At 34.9% G+C, this 21,944-nt stretch overlaps 1 protein-coding gene across 1 annotated transcript in view; it reads right to left on the reverse strand.

Annotated features, from left to right (window-relative positions):
* The window catches only part of LOC145693383 (uncharacterized), a 175,698-nt gene that overhangs the window by 20,085 nt on the left and 133,669 nt on the right, over nt 1-21,944 (reverse strand). The window lies entirely within an intron of this gene.

A 21,944-nucleotide genomic window follows, 5' to 3' on the forward strand; every position in this document is an offset into this window, starting at 1 on the left:
ATTTGGTGTAGATAAGTTGAACGGTATGGCCTCTAGGCGAGTGCATAGAAAAGTGTACCGAACGGACGGACCGGAAGGACGGGTGTCGAAAAATCACATTTTCGGTATTTAGACGCCATGAAACATGTAAATCCGTTGAAATCTGAATTTGATATATTATTTTCACAATCACTATATTTTCTTCTATCTTTTGTCGCTCGAAAAAGAAAAGCCTGGGTTTACCACAAAAAGCTAGGGAGTTTGCCAAAAAAATATTCAATTACAGGGCCACCGCACTAAACTTTTTCAATTCAATTTCTTAACTGTGTTAGGCCGCAGTTGTTACTGAAGTGTGTATTTGGATAATACGAATAAAATTATCGTATTATTCAAATACATCGAATGTCAGATTATCGAGTAAAAAACTTCGATTGAAGAAAATTCACAGTACAAAAATAACTCACACGTTGAGCACATTTTCATTAGACATATAATAGACCGATTAATGCAATCATTGTTTATGAAATATGAAAAAATCAAATGAGTCATTTTTGAGAAAGTCGTTCAAAAAGAACACGTCAGGAGTAACCTACCTCTTGTGAATTGTTTCGAACAATGAGTTAAGATATACTTTTGGTTATTAATAAAATATTTATTTGCGAAATTTGAACAAAATCGCCTGTCGTTCGAGAAAATTGTCGGGGAAATAACCTTGACCCCCAAAATAAACTATCCGTTGTAATTGTTTTACATAGAAATGACATACTAAAATATAGGGTTATTAATGAAATACTTATATATGAATTATCAATAAAATTGTCCGAGTAATTTTTGAGAAAATCGTGAGGGAAAAATAACTCCCCGAACTCTCTTGAGGATTCTTTAAGGGAAGCGAGTTATTCCATATTATTAGGTTTTTAATGAAATATTTATTTTTGAGTACGAACAAAATTGCTTGACTCATTTTTGAGAAAACCGTGGAGAAAAACACCCCCAAGAGTAAAATATTCCTCGCATATTTTTCAGAACAAACGAGTTTTGCCATATTGTTCGGTTATTAACGAAATATTTACTTTTGAAATATGAATAAACTCTTTTGAGTTGTTTTTGAGAAAATCGCCCAGACAACACACTCCACCAAGAATAAACTACTCCTGGCTTTTTTTTAGGACAAAAGAGTTATGCCATATTGTTAAGTTATTAATGAAATCTTTATTTAACGAAAGCACTATGACGACTATGAAATATGAACGAAAACACTTGAGTCCATTTTGAGAAAATCACTGAGAAAAAACACACACCCTTAGTATAAACTACCCCTTGTAGATTTGTCTCAGATAAATACCTTATACCACAAAATAGGGTTGCTAATTAAATATTGATTTATAAAAAAAGAAAGAAAACAAGATCGTTAGAGCCAGTTATGAGAAAATATCTTTTTTCTATTTTCATCGTACAGGAAACTACCCTTGCTTTGGGAGTAGGAGGGAAATTTAAAAAACTATAGGAAATACTATGAAAATCTTAAACTAAAATTTGGTGCAGATAAGTTGAACGGTATGGCCTCTAGGCGAGTGCACAGAAAAGTGTAGCGAACGGACGGACGAACAGATGGACATGTATCGAAAAATAACTTTTTCGGTGTTAGGGGCTATAATACGTGTAAATTCGTTGAAATCTCAAATTTGATTTTTTTTTCGAACACCATACTTTCTTCTCTCATTTGTCACTTCAGAGACACCTACTTTTACACATAGACATTTATTGATTTAAAACTGTTTTAGTTTGTGTCATTTCACTTCCAATTGAAAGGTTTTACAATGACTAACGGCATACCAATGACGAGACGGAAGTTTTCAGGGAGTAAATGCATTCAGAAGTCTAGACTGCATTACACCTATCAGCCTGTTTCTACTTCTGCAATTGTTGACAGCTGTAATTTCGTCCAAACGCTACATGAAATAATTCTTGGTTGACGTCATTGTGTTGCTATTTTAGTATTGTTCTCTTCAGACTTGGTTGAAGTTTTGTCTTAATGGTTATACATTTTTTTCTTATTTCATCGTTACACATAAGAATAAAATGTTGTGGTGAATGGATAGATTCGAACCTACGAACATTGAGTTTTTATTCTTCCAACACTTTACCAATGGACCAAGCTTTGTCTTCACGTTAACGCACGGTTACAGGGTTTATTACGATTTAAATAAAATGGCTGGCTGTTAGAGTTTCCTGCTCACATATTTCGATAAAAAAATTCATTGCTTCGTAGATACGCAGAACAATGTTTAGATACACATTTTAGGAGAGTGAATTTTGGTGTATATAATAATTTCATGCCAGATAAAAGCTGGATAAGTTTTGATAACATGTTTCATATGTAGTTCTCAATAATAGACTTCTTGTTCGGAATGACGTTCCAAGGTTCAATATTGACTTGCAGTTTTTGCTATTAATATCCCTTCTAACAATATTGGCAGTGGACAAAAGTTAGCCCATGTTGAAGCTTTTTGCTTCTAATTTATTTTATTATTTAACAAATATATTGAAAATTGTCAGCAGACACGTATACAGTAGTTTATTTCGGGAGGGGTCCGACTTCAATATTAGGACAAATTATAATAAAATTTTAAAAGACAATCCCCAAAATTAGGCTAAATTTACAGAAAAGTTGGGATTTCAGAGGGGTCCGGACCCCCTGGACCCACCCCTAAATGCGTCCTTGTTTGTCAGTAACGTTTCCTCATTTCGAAACCCTCAAAAACTTCGGATAGACTATATAAAGGAAAACTAGTTATTTTCGATGAAATATCACTTCAGGGAGACGCGTCAGTTTTATTGCACATGGTGGTATCCCACGTTCACAAGGGCAAGAATTCCTTTCCATTGGTTCTCTGCCATTGTGCTCTATCGAAAGATTAGGTTTGTAAAATATTACTCCTACGAACAAGCATGACTGGCAGATAGGAATACTGAACAGAACTCCACAGAAATGCATGCTGAACTTACGTTTATAGCTACCCTTTGGTGATTTGCCCTCAAGGTCAATCGAGTGGTAATTCAGTTCCGTCTCTGTTCTTAAGCCATGTTCGTATTACTTCGAACAGTTTTGAGAATGAAAAGCATGATTCGTAATATAACAGACTTCTTTCGCGTAATAAATCGAAACTCAGTTGGTCAGAGCAACTAGTGTGTACAAATTAGGTTGTTAGTTCGAGCTCAGTACGAGTAAGGGTTTTTATTACTATTGTTTTTATCTTTTTATGTGAGGAAAAATCAAATTGTGACATCGCGATATCAAATGTATTTGGTTAGGTAGCTTTGTCTTAGCTAAACTTTAAACATCAGTAACCGTCGAAATTATTTCACTAACCGATCACTTACTGAACATTTCAAACACGTCAAACCAGAGGCATAACATGAAGGTTAACCTCTCCTCCGCAATCCTTAGTTATGCGTCCGTACTTTCAGGAGCGGACCAAGGGCCAGGCAACTGCCCGGGGCGCCAGAGAAAGAGGGGCGCCAAAACGAGCCTCAAAAAGTAAATTTTATAATGTGTTTTCTACTGACGTTTTTGGTTTATATTCTTGTAAAGTAGTGGCAATTACATGATCTTTTTCCATTTCATTATGGAAGAAGAGAGTTTCATAGTACTAAGAGGACTGTATCGAAAAATGGAGAGATGGCATGTAGAATAAAGAGTGCCGGGAAGTAAGTATTGTTTGTTTGTTTGCTTGAGTTTAGCGTTCGACGGTTATGTCTTAATGGTCAAGGGAGATGTGGATACTAATTATAGTGGAATCCGAACCACTTTTATCGTTCAACAGTAATCCACCAGGAATTGGACCCGGTACCACAGAAGGCAGGCATGCTAGCCACTAGACCAGGTGGGGGGCGGAGTTCGAATTGTTTATAGCGGGCCATATTCTTTGTGAAGTTTTCCTAGGTAATGGATTTCTTTTTGAAAAATGGGTTTACAATATTAAAAACACTCTGATAAAATGTAAAATATAGGCTAGTACTAGGGGAAGGGCGCCAAAAAGTCACTTTGCCCGTCTGAAAACTTAGCCTGCTCCGCCCCTGCGTACTTTCTGTATATTTTTTGGCCTTGCAGCTTGTGCGGTCCCCACGCCACAGGGTTGCGGGGGCGCTATTTACGCCTATACTTCGAACGTAATTCAATAACTGTTTAAGAAATTCTACCATCAGCGTGGAAACGGGAATATATATTTTTCTAATAGTCCCATAGAACTTTCACTCAGAACGCCAGATGCAATTTTTCAGAGTGGGCTCTGGCTAAGTAGAAGGAAGATCTGTTTCCTAAGTAAGTTCCTTTCAGAAAGTTTTGCTATTTCTTTAACGGTGATGTAAATAAACATACTCATCGTTATTAGCCCGACACCAAACCATCCTGAACAAATCCCTCTAGAACAATGATCGGCAAAAGTTTATTCTGCCTAATTTTATAAGCGACTCAAGGGTGTAACACTTGTAAACGAAAGCAATGCTGTGTATATGCTACCTTGTTTCTGACAAAATATAAAGTGCTTTGTAATCTTTAGACACTTTACCTATTCTTTTTGTCACCCTTGGTTGTGTAGGGCAGAATCGAACAAATAAAGAAGAGGTAATATTACAGTTAAGGGGCGCTATAAATATATTAGGTATTTCTTTTGTTACCTAACCATAACGGCCTAGGGTCGTCTTCAGTAGAATAAAAAATGCTACGTGATATTCCATTCATGAAGGAGGAAAGGATGCTCTAAATATATTTCTTATTCATTTTGTCTGCCCTGCTTCTCAGAAATTATATACTTTCTGTTGGAGGGTGCTGAAAAGAGAGGGGGGAAATTAAACGTCGTGCCCCCTCATACATTTTAAATTTTGTAACGTGGTTGCTCAAATTATTACTAAAGAAAGCACTTTAAACTAAGATGTCTAAAGTTACTACATTATGTAAGGGTGGCATATTCAGAAATAATAATAATAATAATAAAAATAATAATAATACATATGAATGTCTTTGGAGAGCCGAAATTATGTGACACGAATCATTATATGTAGAGCTTTAAGATGAGTGATCAAAGGGGAGGAAAAAACAGGATTTTCCTCTCTCTGACTCTCTAACGTTAAGATTATGTGCTGAAGGTAAGAAGCATCATCATTCTACAATAGGCTGCTTTTACGTAGAATATCAATTGCTTGAGTTCTCCTCCTTCGCGCAACTTTCCTTATGTGGTAAATTCAAAACAATTTCAATTTAAGACAAATATTTATAGGGAAAATTAAACATTTAATAGGGAAATCTGTTATCAACATATCCAAACACGTAGATAGAAGACTATGTAGTGAGAAACATTGTGAAACTATAAAATTCTCCAAATTAGAATTAACATTTACTGGAAAACATTCGTTATGCATCAGTGAGCATGTAGTGAGCAGTGAGCACAGGGGAAATAATTACGAAACTGTTTCCAAACAAAAATTAGACACTAATGCAAATGCGACGACATTTTGTCTTTTTTTGGTATCGTCATGAGTTTTACACATATGTTACAATTTGATTCTTTCCCAAATAAAAAATAAATAAAATAACCTTAGTGATAAAAATGACAAAAGGACTTCCACGGGGTTCGAACCCATTACCTTCGGCATACAGACTCGTTGCTTTAACTAACTGAGCTATGTGCTTTCTTACGTAAACTGACCCTCTTCTACAGTAAAGACGATTTTTCATTACGATTGGGCTAACAATTCGTCTTTTTCCATAGGTAATTTCCACTATTTGCTCTATTTATACGTTAATACTTAGCATAGATTCATATATTTGGATAATGCATGTAATAAGACATATTAGAAATATTTCGTTTGTAGATCTAATCCACGCTTCTCTCAATGACATTGATGTCGCTGCTTCGTGTTGAACTGCAGAATTCCCTCGCGTTCTTGAAAATTTCCCACATTAGCAGAGTTGGTAATTCTCGAGATTTCTGTGGATTTAATGTTTCTTGCTTCTAATTTATTTATTTTAAGCTAATATCTAACAAATATTAAAAACGGGTTTGTTATTAACCTGTCCTGCTGGGGAAACCTTCCGAAATTTCGAACATATAAAGAAACGGAGATATTTTCAAACAACTTCAAAATAAAGAGACGCGTCATTTATTTTGCTCATAGTAGTATCTCCAACTTGAGGATCTTTAGATTGGGCGTTTCCTGAATAAAGAAAGGGAAACTTCAATACTATAGAAATGATCTCCTTTCCACCCTTAGGGATGGAACTTTTAGGAACACTGTAGAAACGTATTTCCTTATTTTTAATACGCATTTACCGAATGTCAAATCTCCATCTTAAAGGAATCCTTTCATTCGGTACTTTCAAAATAAAGAAGAGAAAGGCAAATTTGGATATAGAAATGGCTCTCTTCAGAATGGAATTTTTTTGAAAGACAGAAACATACTATTTTACTTTTAATTGAAAGCCTAAATATCAAATTCCACACTTTCACTTAAGTGAACCTTTACATTAGACACTTTCTGAATAAAGAGAGATAAATCTGATTATTATAGAAACGTGAATTTTCGAAAATGCTGGAATACATATTTCTTTGTTTTCAATGAGGGATCTATATGCCAAGTTTCATCTATCAAATTCAGACTTGTGAAATATTCAATCCTTGCAAGAAAGTTTACCCCCGCCTTTTAAGCCCACATTCAAATAAAACCTTTCTTATGACATCTCTTGATTTCCTGACGAAAGGAGTATTTTGTCCAAATTTCGGTCCACATAATAAGGAATTTAATGGTAGTCATCTGAGAGGCGTTTCCGCAGCATCTCACTTCTCGTTTCGGAGACGCTGAATGGCCTCCACACTCACCGACTTATCACCATCCGATCACGGCATTTTTTTATTATTATTATTTATTTATAATAAAAATCACCTGCAACAGTTTGTTGCAAAATTCATTCCGTTGATTTAAATTACAAAGCAGGGTTGATACTTTATTTGAAATTTAAAGCGACGGAACTTTAAATCCTCATATAAGTTGCATTGAATGGTTCTAGGTATTATGTGTAAGGCGGCTGAATGGCTACGAGCAGAACAATGAGGACTACGCTCAAATTTTACGTCACTCTGCGTACACACTGAAATGGGATTTTGGTCATGTAGCTTTGACTAAAATGAGTATCCTAAGGGGAAAGGATGTGATTCAAATTTATGCCAAAACAGAGTATTTTACGAGTTCTCATGTCAGAGAATTAAAACTTAAAATATGAAATAGCTCAGTGGTAAAGCGTTCACCTTAAGACGTAAAACTCAAAGATTTCATTTTTTAAAGTATGAAATCCTTATTAAAATTAAGTGAATTTGTTCAGCGTTTCCGAAAACTCTGAACTAAGAAAAAGAGAGAACGGGCAAGTTCTATATTATTTTTCTCAATATATAAAAATGATATCGACACTGTCTCTCTCATTATAATGAGAAAACGTCTGAACTGTTTCAGATGAATTTTGAAAACTAGTTAGCACTTATGCGAGCTGTATTTTGTAATTTCATTTCAATTCAAATACGCATCCTAGAGGCAGAAGAGAACTTGAATTATATCTTTCAAATATTTTGCACAAATCTATTCTTGTTCTAGCATTTCTATATTGCTTAATGCTCAAGTGTATACATTAGAGACAACTGACATTTTGTTTAGGAGATACTATCCACAAAAGTATTACATTTTATAATCGTGATATATTTTACAATAATTTTATAATATTATTTGGTTGTATTTGAAATAATTTCCTGGATGAAACGTCATTTAAAGTGACTCACAAATATGTATCAGTGAAGAAATTATTTATACCTAATTAGTTTCTTTCTCCTAAGTGAACTTTTTCCTCACAATTTTGTTTATTAGTTCCATTATTTTGTGAATTTTCATGAATTTATTAAACTTTACACTTTTTGTAGTTTACCAGTTTGCGTTTATTCTTTTCTTCCCTCTTCTCTTCTTTTCTCTTCTTTCTTTCTTTCTTTCTTTTGTTCATGGTATTGATTTCAATCTCTTTTCTAAACATTACCAGATGGTTGCTTTCCTTGCTCGTTAGAATATCGACACCGCCAATATACCACATACAAAATTACAAATAAGCAAGTGATTTTTTTTTTCTCTCATTACTGAAAGCAAAATAAAATATACTCCCACCAAGTACATTCTTAATGTAGCGCGGGGAACCAAGTCTTGGACAGTTTGAGAGAGATTCATACTGCAGTACTCAGTCAGAACCATGAATTACTCACTAATAACTTGATTTCAATCCTCTATGGTTTATGAGTCCATGGCCTGTAAGGCTATGCGAATAGACATTCGTGGCAAATTGTCTTCTGGCAATATATACGTCGAAAGTAAACTTACATTTCACGAAAACAAAACCGGGTAGCAGTTTATATCGTTTATATATGACAAATTTGAAGTAAAGAGCTTATTCAGTTTCCCAGGCTCAATGATATTGAACGTTCATTTAAATAACTCGGCTTGATTGTCTCGGGGATTCATGCCACTGTTTTTGAGAGCCCTATTCAGAAAAAAATATTTCTTCGAAAGGGCCCATTAAGGAATTTTATTTACTTTTTTATGTAAAAAAAAAAAAGTTTTGGATATTTTTTCCGATATGTTTTACTAGCTGAAATGTACATTTTCTCAAGAAATGAAAAGGTTTCTGGAAAATATCTGAAAGGGATATTTACATCACTTGCTTCTTTACAATATGAATTTCAATCGAAGTGAAATGATAAAAACCAAGAACAACTCAAATGTTAACTATATTCAAAATTTCATTTTAAATGGTTCGACTGTTTCCTCACTTTGATCGTTTAATAAATACAAAATGGGAAATTACGATGTCATAGAAATTGTCCAGATTCCTCATTCAGAAGCAGAATTTTTCGAGTCTAGTGGGACACACGAGAACTTATTTTTAATAATGAATTTATATACTGAGCTTAAACTGCCAAACTTCAGAAGCTAGTGAGATGCTCTGTTTTTCCCCACTCCTCCCTTAGAATATTGAGTTTAATAAAAATGACATGACAAAAAGCGTCCTCAGGATCAGTGCTATCTTCAAAGATTATTCAAAAGTAGTTCAGCCGTTTTCCCATGATGATAATACAGACAATTTAAATATGGAGAAAAAAGTTATACAAATTACTCCTTTTCCTTTAAATGCGTAATTTTCAGAAAGTCTGGGGTAAGTATTCGGCTCCTTTTAATGGTGAGCTTATACATCGAGTTTCATTTCCCTAACTTGAGTGATTCGTGCGATATTCTACTTTTGTCCTTTTATTTATTTTTTTAATGCCCCTTAGGATACGCAGTTTACTAACAGTTACGTAATAAATTCCGGCCTGAACCAAAGGCTCATATTTTCAAAAACTCATTTTATCCGTTTTCCTGTGATGATGAGACAAACAATATTGATGACATTTTTATACATTAAGAAAAAAAATGGAAATTACTCTTCTTCCCCTTACAACTGGAATTTCTTAAAACGTTGGGGCAGCACGTGCTCGCTTGTTGTTCATAAGAAGTTTACTCCCTAACATGAATGTCTTGTGAAATGTTAAAATTAACAGAAAATTGGTTACTTACCAATAAATCCTCCCGTGGGGAAACTAAACATTCTCCACATGTGTCGGAACAACAAGTTAATTCCAAACGGATTAAAGAAAAAGATGTGGAAAAAGGAATACATATCACAGAATAAATATAACGTAAAGAATACTAAAATGTCTCGAGCAGAGCACAGTGTGAAAGAACGATCTGAGTTGAAGGAAACGCGATGCCTATGTTATGTCACTATTGCCAGATCCAAAATATATATCAAAGGTAGGTAACCAGATTCTATCAATGTTTCCAAAATCCAGATTTAAAGCCGGTTTATATTTATTAATAAAGAATGATTCTTAAATCTCCCGTGGTTTCTTTGCTTTTGCTGAATCTATCAAATTAACCTGCTTTATATTGTATGTTGTTTTAAGTGAAGCGCCAATCCCGATATGCACTCTTCTTGTGACATTTTTGATTGTCTAGTATGTTCTTTAATTCGGGTGTTAATATTGCGTTTCGCTTCACCTATATATGAGGAGTCACATTCGCATTGAGCACGATAAATACCTGACTTATTTAGTGGATCAACAAAATAACCTTTAAATCTGGTAAGAGGTTTTTCTGAACTTTTCGGGAGGATACTAGACGCAGATATGTTATGCTTTGCAAGAATATGTTGAACTTTTATCAATAATTGAGGAAAGTAAAGAGTTCCTATCCACGTTTTTGCTTCTTTGGGAGTAACTGTTTTAGAGACTTGCACCGATCTTGTATTTGATTAAATCACTTTTGTAAGGTACGCAATTTATACCTTTTTTTATTTGATATAAAAATTGTATTTCGTCATTAAGATCATTTGAACGATCACTATTAGTAATGCCCTACGAAAGAAATTTTTCCAAATATTGGCCTTGTACAGTGGTGGATGCGCTGACAGTTGATGTACATAAGTAGAGCCCGCAGTAGGTTTTCGATATACTCTTGTTATAAATTTAATGTGTGATCGGGTAATCAGTAAATCTAAAAATGGAAAACAGTTATCGAGGGTGAACTTCAGCCTAGGATGCTGATTGCTGAATTGTTCAAATATTTGTAAAAGTGTATTTTCATCACGTACAAGTAGTAAAATGTCATTCGCATAACGGTAATATCTAATATACTTAAATGTATCCTGCTGTAAAATAGAAGTTTCAATCTGATTTAAAACAATATTGGGCAATATCATGGATAGTGTGTTGCCCATGGCTAGACCATCATTCTGAGAAAAGTAATGATTTTCAAATTGAAATACATTGGTTGTTAAACAAACCTCAAGCAATTATAATAAAAAAATGAGTTTCACAGGCAGATGCAAAAATGGCGTGTTTTCTGAGATGCTCTAATTTTGGCATACATTTAAAGACCCTCTCTTCCTGAGGCTATGAATTTTAATAAAAGTGAGATGACAAAAACTCAGTACTACTATCCAAACATTCGTTTCAATCGGTTCAGCCGTTTTACCGTTATGATGTAAATTTTAATTTTTATGTAGTACGAACTGAAATGCCCGTTCTTCGTATGGGGAGAACAGGTTTATGAAAAATGTGAACCTACTTTCCACTTAGAATACTCATTTCGCTGAAAGTATAATGATAAAAACTGTAAGATACTCTAATTTTGGTATACATCTTGCCCCCACCCCCTTAGGATAAGCCCTACAACTAAAGTGGCGTAACAAAACCCAGCTTGTGGTAAGTACTGAGTACATTCGATAAGTAATCTCAAACGGGTCAGCCGTTTACGTGATGCGATCACAAAGGATAAACAATGTGGATTTTACTATGGCTAAAAATATATAAAAATCACCTTCTGTTTCCCTGTAAAACCGGAATTATGGAAATCGCTGGAACAAATTCCCAATTATCTGAATGGGGAATTTTTATTCCGTTTCATCTTCTTTACTTGATATACTCGCGAGATACTCTAGTTTCTGCGTAAATTATAACCATCTCTAACCTTCTTAAGATATGCTCTTTAATAAAATTATCATAACAAAAAAACTAGCCCGAAGCAGATACTAACTGTGTTTGAAAAAAATAAAACTCTTCTTGCCTTCTGTCCACGATGCTATCACAAACACCAGACAACATCGGTTTAAATGTGACTATTTACTTATTTATTTATTTATTTATTTATTTATTTACAAACATGATTCCAGATACAACTGAGCGCCAGTTTACACTGGAATATCTAACGAATCTAAGAGATAATATAATAAAAATAATAATAATAATAATAATAATAATAATAATAATAATAATGACAACGATAAAATAACATGTAAGTAATAACAAGAAAGGTTGACTAAAGTTTACTCACTAAAATGACGTCGTAGTGCGGAGTTAAATGCAGCTTCAGAATTAAATAAGTCTGTGAGTGTATGTGACATTTCGTATAGTTTAGGAAGCCTGTAAAACAGAAAATGTTGAACTATTGAAAGTCTAGGTCGTACTATATGAAAAAAGTGTGTGTTACATGTTTGTCTGTAGGGAATTCGGAAATACAATTTTCAGACTAGCGTTTCGAACCTGAGTTAACCATGTGTGAGTTTATACAAATATCTGAGGCCACTGACTTTATGACGAGTGTCAGGCAGTTGAATATTTGTTTTGTCATCGCTCGTGTACGACGTACTCTAAAGCGTACTACTACAAGGAAGAAATTTAGAGTTTAGCCGGGATAGGTTTGTAGAAGCTGCCATTGTCCAGATAGGTAAACAATATTCCAATTTAAGAGAAATTATTATCTTGTAGAAAGTTGCTAGGGAAGAGAGATTCCGTATTTCTGTTAATCTGTATAGAAGTCCTAGAAGACGCATCGAATGCTTAGTGATAGTGTTTATATGTTCTGTGAAAGTTAGTTTTGTTCAAAAGTAACTACGAGATTCTTATGACTATTGACTCTCGTAATGGGAAAAATCATTTATGTTGTATAAAGTGTGTACAATATTTTCTTAAGGGAAAATGTTATGGATTTACTCTTATCGGAATTAACTTTTAGGAGCCATGTGTTACACCAGGAGGAAAAATAATAATTGTCATTTTGAAGTAGCTCGGAGTCTTCTATACTGTTCACTTCTCTGAAGATTTTGCAGTCATCTACAAACAATAGGATTCTGTTAGAATTTGAGTTGAAGCAACTAGCCAGGTCATTCATGTACAATATGAATAAGAGTGGTCCAAATACGCTTTCCTGTGCTACTCCGGATGTTACAGGTAGCGGATTAGAAATCGATCCCGCCAAGACGACTCTCTGGGTGCGACCTTGTAAGTAGCTATTCAACAAAGATAAGAGTGGCCCATGAACACCGAATCTATTGGAGATTTTGTAAGTTAGATAAGACTGGATAATGGAATCGAAGGCCCTAGATCAGGGCGCAAAATTTCCGGTCGCCAGGTCGCTATTGGCGACTAGAAATTTAGAGCTGGCGACCAGTGTTTCGTAGGAATGGTTTCTACCTAAACTCACAGAGATGAGCAGTTTCTGATTCGCACGATAATAATTGTCGCTGAGTGGAAGAAAACACAGAATGTGAAGTCTTCACAACGTTGTAATTCGTTCCTCCTTTCCCACACTCAATCGAAATGTTTTGCCTCCTGGCGCATCAATGCGAAAGATCGTTTCCCTCGCTGTTTAGAACTGGGGTGCAGCAATAAATAAGTGAAGATGTAGGGAGGAACTACTAGCCGTGAAATTCATCGACAACTGTGTCTCTAAGCGAATAGTGAAGAACGAATTAAACAAACGCAAATTGAAATAGCAATTCGTGCAACGATTGGGGAAGCACGCCATTCTTTGTCATTGTGTCAACGCAGTGTTCTCTTTCTTTGTCAAACCAAAGGCTATGGGGGAGGGGGATCTCATAATTTGTACATGAGAGATACTGGCGACCATCACTTTTAGATTGGCGAGTGCGTCTGACTTTGAAATTTTGCGCCCTGCCCTAGATAAATCGAAATAGATGGTGTTAAGTTGTGCACTGTTGGAAACACTATTTACAGAGTGATTAAGCATGTTACTGAGGTTAGTGAGGCAAGAGCTATTTGACACGAAGCCATATTAAGCTGTGTTAATATAGGGAGAGGTGAATTTGAAAAGTCTGTCTTTGATAATTTTCTCGCAGACAATGGATATGTTTGAGAGTAGCGAGATACGTCTGTAGGATGACACGTGCTCTTTCGGTCCGGATTTATAGATGGGGAAAACATGGGCTGTTTTCCTAGAAGAGGGAAAACAGCCTTCCATGAAACATTTATTAACAATGAGCGAGAGTGAAAAATAAATAATAGATGCTGTGGAACGCAGAAAGATCGAGCTTATAGTGTCAGGGCCAGAGGCTTTCTCATGTCGGAGAGACAATAAGAGTGACTCAACCTCTGGAGGAGTGGTAGATTTATGACATAACGTGAATGGGCAAACGGATTGAACAGGGGTTAAGTGGATGGTGTATTTGCGTTCGAGAATTTCTTGCGAGAGAATTAATCAAAAATTTCTGTTCTTTCCTCATCTTCTGCACTTGATACTCCATTGTGCATCACAAGGGGTATGCTAGAAGTTATAGACCTAGATCTGATAAGAGACCAGAATTGTTTACGGTTGTTAATGCTGATGTCTGAAATTTTTTAAATTTAGTCTAGGTTTTTGCGTTTCAATAGTTTTCTTGCGTGACGTCTTATATCAGAAAAATTCTTATATGTATGTTCATTTGGAGTTGTACGGCGAGCCTTTTTTATATCGCAATGTGTGGCCAGTCTCTTCGTCTTTTACTTTTATGGACGGTACAATATGCACAATATAATATCCCCTTCCTCCCTTAAGACATGGATTTTCAAAAATGATGGATACGTCTTCGCTTATTTCTAATGAAAAATTTATACAGGGTGGCGCAGGGAAACGGGAAAGTTTGAAGTAACGTAATTTGCACGAATAAACTCAGGAAAAACATATTTTATTGATGAAAGTGCATGTATAGGCCTACAGTATGCAATTTATGTTTTCATTACAAAATATCACAAACCGTCTCTTTACTTCTTAAAGATGACATCAGAAAGATGTGCTCCTTTCGGCGTTCACAATTCTAATAGCCTGTTATGGAAACTTCATGTCTCGGGGAACGTCACTGATTTCGTTTTCAATCTTAGTTTATGGAGAGTTGAGGGACTAAGACATCCTCACAGGAAGAAATCTCACACACCATCCAATCAGGGGACCATCCTGCTGAAACCACATGTTTTCGATGGTAAGATTAAGATCGTGGAGTCTTGGTGTAAAGAATGTTTTAAGCATATCAACATATCGAGCGGCTATTACTGTTGTTGCAATGTCGCTTGAACGAATGGTTTCTTTACCACACCATATCCCCAAGACATAGATCTGAAAGCACTGAGGCACCGTTTAATATGATACTGATTGAAATGGACCTTTCATAGTTCTATTGGTTCTTCCGGAGCTGTTTATATCTATTCCGTTTGCTTGCTTCTCCAGTGAACTAGTCCTTCAGAAAAGTTACTATTTTCGGACGATCAGTACATTTCCGTATAATATTTACACCTTTTGTGTCTATCTTTCAAGAGTCAGACTACTACTCCGCTCAATCACTGAACAATTTTTCACAGAGGTGGAAAATCACAGATCACAGATTACAATCTCTCCTCTCAAAATAACCACTTGAACGCGTGCTTCGACTCTTAGTTAACTGTTTCTCTTCCATATTTTATAGTATTTGCATGTTTTTTACAGTATTCAACTGGTTCGCGTGAATGAGATCACATGTCACAGTTTTGCATCCGATTTTGCCCATATTACAATACGGTTGAATAGCGCATACATAAATGTTGCTTGAAGTAAAGAGACAACTACTAATAAATGTTCATACGCACATCATTAAGTGTCGCTGAAACGATGCGCTATCAAACAAAGCATGACGTTAGTTGTCTGTTCATGAGTTATCTCTTTATTGCCAAGCAGCTTTCCTTAATAAATTTGTCGCGATGTCAACAAGACCATGAATTTTCGAATTCTTAAATGAACAACGTTGTTAATTTTCAAAAACGAGTCCAATAAACATGACTTTATATGGATTCGTGTCTTTTATTCGGAAAATACTGAAAAATCAATAGTGAGTTCAGATTTCTGACAATGACTATGTACATAAAACTGACTGTTCTATACTAACGACAAATGTTTAGAAAAAATCAACAGTGTTCAGTAATCCATTTCAATTTTCCAAACGGTTTATTTCCTCATAAATGTTGCGCATATCTTTCATTATTTAAGTCTCTCAACTTCAAGCTCGCTCAGATTGATGTTTATTTTCCTGTCTTCAGCTTCTTTTCGTTTCTCTTCCTCCTCTTCTCGTCGTTGATTTGTTGCTTCTGTAAAACGAGTAGGAGCATTTAGTACATAATGGTTCATGGATCTGCTTATGGATAGCTTCTCAAGATTATCAGAAGAAGTTATTGTATCGTATACAAGTCTGCTTGTTACTGCAGGTTGTTCTTTTAAATATTTACACATTGCGCGCTGATTGATAATTCTCTTTTTAGATTTAAATATTCATTAGAGGAATCAAGAACATTTTAACATCTCTTAAATTATTGCAGTCTCAAGCATCCACATTATTTAGCCTAAAGTCATCTAACGCTGACCAGTTCTAGAATACTGACTCATAATTATTCTAGAATTGCTATTCAAACTAGACTTTGAACTGTCTCACAACTTTGTCTACCCTATTGCCATCTAATCAATGATTTTCAACTAGTTCAGCTAAAAAGAGACTTTATGTGATACATTCCAGCATCAGGTCCTGCAGAAACATCAAAATCCAAACACAAAAGAGTTCTAGTCTATTTATAATTTAAAGGTGACTTGTTTAAAAGTTTATAAACACATTTCTGTAGGCATTTTCTGCAATTACGGCGAAAATTCAAAATGCCCAAATTCATTATCGTTTAATATTTCTTAAAAGCAGTATTACAGTTAAAACCAATGTCGGTTTTTTCGCAGGAAGAAGATTTTTCTTCATATTCTTCCAACATACCTGATACGAACTGACAGCTCGAAGAGGTGGGAACTTTCTTATCCTTCCTAACATCTTGAACATACAAGAGAATATACGGATAAATATTAATGGTTCACTAAGCAACACTACTATTTTCAAGTCCACACAGAACAAAATTTCACTGAAAAATTTTCTGTGCCTCTATAGATATACTCGGCACGGCGTGCTGAAACATCCTTAAAATTGTTATGCAGAGCTCCTACAAGTTCAACAATTCTCCAGTTCGTTGTCTCAATTGCAGCCTTAAACGCTCCATCCAAAGTAAGTAATACACAATTTCCTATATCAGGTATTACTGGGTCATATGGTGACGTCTTGACATTTACCTTAGAGATATTAGACAACAGGTATGTAACGTTTACATTGGGACCATCCACTAAAATTTGAGTGATTTTTTTTTTTAACTTCAAAAGTTAATGCGTCTCTTTGAAAGCGATGAAAAGATCAGACATCACAATTCCCTAAAAACACTGATGTCATATAATGCGTGCACACTTGCCCTTTCACGGTATTCCAGAATCGCACATTTATGTCTCCCTCAACAACTGAGTTAGTTCGTTTCTAAAGTTTGGTACTAATAATCCATAAACGAAAGTGTATGCTATTTTGTCACGTTGAAACTGTACTTCCCTTGAAATGTCACTATCGGAGAACATAAGTTTGAATACTTTGACATCTATAGCAGCAGTAAACATTGATGTATATCATTACACTTTGAACATAATATAGTAATTATGCTGTTTATTATTATTATTATTATTATTATTATTATTATTATTATTATTATTATTATTATTATAACTAAAAGAAAACACTAAAAATCCACAATCAAGCACGCAACATCACCAGAAATCCTTAAGCTCTGTACAGATGAGGTTCCAATAGGATAACCAAATAAGTACTGGATTGTTTTCTTGATTCGCAAAGGTACAAACTATTCCTAATGCTGAAATAGACGCAACCATCTGAATATAGTTTGTACCTTTCTATATAACTTGCTACCCTTGCCATTTGATGTTACTCAGCGAAATGATATTCCGACAAATGTTGCCGTGAACAGAAAATTTATCACCTGACACTACCCGAATTTATCATGAAAAAATATCTTTAACAACCTGAAAGAATCAACCGTGGTCTTGGGAAGCTTGTAAATCGACATGCTTGGTATCTGCAAAAGAATACTGGATACAATGAACACCGAACATTACAAACAGCTCATCTCACTTTCGGCTTGCCTCTGCAACTTGAACAACTACGCTAAACCAGCAAAAAGCAGTTTATCCCCCTCCCCCTTCTCGATCGGTTTTATATAGAGTAATAAGCTGCCGGAAATTAAAGCCTGTTGTTGACGATTATATAAAATATTTTTCTTTTGCTGCATATGATCCCTTGATCCACTGCATTAAATCAACTTGCATCTGTTACTTCTTCCTCTTTTAGAGATACGGCCAGTTTTTGTATTTAGTTTAGGTATTTACACCTTGTTAAGTTTCTAAGATAATCATCACGTCTTAAGTCACTTCTGACTCAGTTTTCCACCCTTCCCTATCTTGGGCAAGACTTTTCATTTCTTTGTAGCTTTTCTTCCCTATATCTTGTACTATTCGGTCCGTATATATCAACCGCAGCCTTCCTCTAAGTGCTTTTTCTTCTATAATTTCCTCCATAGCTACTAACGAGATTCCTCCATTTCTCATAATGTGTCCAATCATTTTATCTTATCTTTTCGAATTATTATTCAATATATTTCTTTTCTTTCTTGCATTTCCAATACCCTTTCATTTCATATATTGTCCGTTCATTTAATTTTCATAATTCCTTTATAGCACTACATTTCTAAGGTTTCCATTCTACGTTTTTCCTCTTCTCCTAGTGTCCATGTCTCACAGCCATACAATGCCACACTCCACACATGGTAAATGAAAATGATGAACTAAATACATGAACACTTAAACACGATCGCGCACTTAATATATGATAATAAAGAGTACACATTCAGTCTCAGTTTGCTATTTATTCATTTGACATTTCTAGCAACAAAATTTTTATTACTTGGTATTCATTATTAGTTTCACCCATTTGCGTATTTATTAAATTCTATTTTCCAAAAATGAATACTATCGTGGAAGCAAACTAAATTCTCATGTCAGAAACTGAGCAAACAACAATTTATTTCTGAGAAAAATAAAATATTGCTTCCGGAACATTATTTACACGGGTCAAGGAAGACAATCATTGCAAATTCGTACTTTCACAATTTCCGAAGACAACTTGCGGTTATTGAGAGACGAAAGATTGTTGGTTAACATCTATACCTTACATTAAGCCATTAGTTTAACTTACACAAACGAAATAGTAATTACAAACTTAATGATGTAAGAGCGAAAGGAATGCGAGTAGAAGGGGAAATGAGAGAACCTCGAGAAAACTCCTCACTCGGTGTTTATTTACCACAAAATCGATATCGTGCACCGATGGTTTGATCGTAAGAACTTCGTCGCCAGAAGCGAACACTATTGATTACGCCACCGCATTTGCGTTTAAGTTAGTATCAACACGTAAAATATTCCAAATCCGTATAACATCTGAAATAGGCTCGATTCCTTGAATCAGTTTCCTTCATTCAGTGTAACACGTAATAATAAACAGTCACCAAGAAGAAACCTGTTTGCTTCCCCAGTTCCAAAACTCGAGAAGAATTGAGCGAAAAACAGGATATGGAACAGCAACAAATAAACATAGAGGACCCCTTAACGTTTCTTTTTCTTTCTTTCTTACAGTAAGGATATGAATGTAGACATTAAAGCAGGAATTGCATATCATTAGCAGCAGGATTTTTTCGCACTAACAATTTGAAAATTTCGCGTTTCGTTTTTCGTATTTCGCATTTTGTCGCGTTTCCCAAATAAAGTTTCTCATTTTATAGCTCTTGTGGAAAAGATATTTCCTGACATTTTTACAATTGTTCCTTTTATTCCTAGATCACTACAGAAATAAACAATTAATTACCTAAAAACAAAATATACTGAATATTTCACTTGGGATTGTAAATTTCACTTAGACAAATATATATATAGCTTTGAATCACACTGAAGAAAAATCCTTCCCATCGAGCTGCGATGGTGATAGCTAACGCGATACATGTTATCTATAGCCGTGTTCGAATCACTCAAAATGCACCGTTCGTGCCACATTCTACCCTTCCGTCAGCGGAAAACTGGTGTTTTACGTATTTTTTAAAATTTCGCGTTATTTCGCGTATTGTTAGAAATTTCGCGCAAAACTCAATTTCGCGTTTTATCGCGCAACGGAAACCAATGAAAATACACATAGAATGTTACAAAACATCAATAAACTGAAAATTACTTAATTCTGACGCATTTCGTTTTATCGCGCGTTGCGAAAAACTCGTGCCTCGTTACTCCCATAGATATTGGAAGCAAATAAATATTTTATGATTGAATCGTAGCTTCTAACTGTCCCTCTCGTCTTTCACTTCACCACGAGTTGCTAAATATAGAAATCCAGTCCCTGTTATGTATGTTTTGAGAAGGATGCTAGCAGGAGTGTTTTCATGGCATACCCTTTAACCTCCAGAACAGCTTCTGTACCTTCTGCTGCATTTCAGTTACAAAATATTTTTACATGTCTTGTCTGAAAGAACCTAGTTTTATAATACTTTGAATATTTCATATTCGTATTGAAAACGTATACAAAAAAATGTGGCTCAAAGAATGATTAAAAGGATAGAAAATGAAGTTTTATTTGAATCGACGTACCATAAATGAATCAAGACACACACACACACAAAAAAAAAAAAAAAAAAAAAAAAAAAAAACTTCTTCCACTCCACATTATTTCCTGTATTATTTCCAATCTTCGCTCTACACGTGAGTAGTATAGTGTATAATTCTCAAGCTCCAGCACAAATTTGGTAGTTATTGAATGAAAACTACCGCTTATATAATTGTTTCCTCCATCTCTCAACATTTGGGTAACTGGACTTATTCCCTTCTTAAACCTAAAGATTCAAACACTGTTCGCAAATTGCTGCAGTCATTTTTAATGTCAGAATAATTTTAAAATGAGAATACACAATATCTTTTTAAAAAATCTTGAGACGCATCATCATTAATATATCAGTACAATTATATAACTATTGATGGAAAGTGGTTAAATATGTAACAATAAATGTATGACAATTAATAAATATTACATTATACGCACAAAGTAGAAAGTATACTTTCGTATCTATAAATGTGTCCCATACATAAAGACAGAGTGTCCGATTAAATTAGTCCGGCTATCCACTGAGTATTGACCCAATATATACGCTGAGGTGCTCCTTTGTCAGCAGTTTTCGGTAATTCACAAACCTCTTCTCAAATGAAAATAAATTACAATGAAAACACAGAAGCTAAAAAATACGATTTATCTGTGTTCCAGAATCCTTTCATTTGTGTGATTAGCTACCTTCCCTTAATACAGGGTAGGAAACTCCGATAAAATCAAAACTAGTAGGAACGAAAACGGAAACGGAAAAAGGTTGCAATAATGCGCACAACGAAAATGAATTTATTATTGGATCATTGATGCAACTGCATTTTGTAGATGCTTCACCAATATGATATTCCACTGTACATTCGAAAGGAAAAGATAATACGCACAACTACAGAATATAAGTTTGTCAGACATTATTGGTTGAAACAGGCACGTAGCCAGGATTTCGTAATAGTGGGGAAGAAGGGGGGGGGGGGTCCGTGACGAAATACTGTGGTTATCACACCAGAGGCTTGATCATTTAGCCAGGATTTCGTAATGGGGGGAGGGAGGTGTGACATGAAATACTGTGGTTACACACTAGGGACTTCATCAATCTAAACTATTTTACTGGCAACATACACATATTGGTTTGTTAGGACAATCAAATGAGGATATGTTAGTAAGTATTTTAATACACCATGAAGAAATTTCGAGTAAAAGAATATTTAAAAAAAAAGTAATGAAAAAGATATAGCCTTTCGAAGTCATTCGAACTCTGTTCTTGTATTATTTGTCCCTTTTCTTATCTTCGTTTAATGCCGTCAATGATAGCAACGAGATCTCTCTCGGCAGTAAACATATCCTTTAAAATGGATTAGTGTTGCCGCAAAATTGAAAATTTCTTTAACAAGTATAACTGGGATCTATGTTGCCAAGCTCATATTATTTGTGATTGTACGCATTTCTTAAGTTCTACCTGAGAGTCTATCTGATCGAACTGGTT

This window comes from Thermobia domestica, chromosome 8 (assembly GCF_964235325.1).
Source record: "Thermobia domestica chromosome 8, izTheDome1.hap1.1, whole genome shotgun sequence".
NCBI lineage: Eukaryota > Metazoa > Arthropoda > Insecta > Zygentoma > Lepismatidae > Thermobia > Thermobia domestica.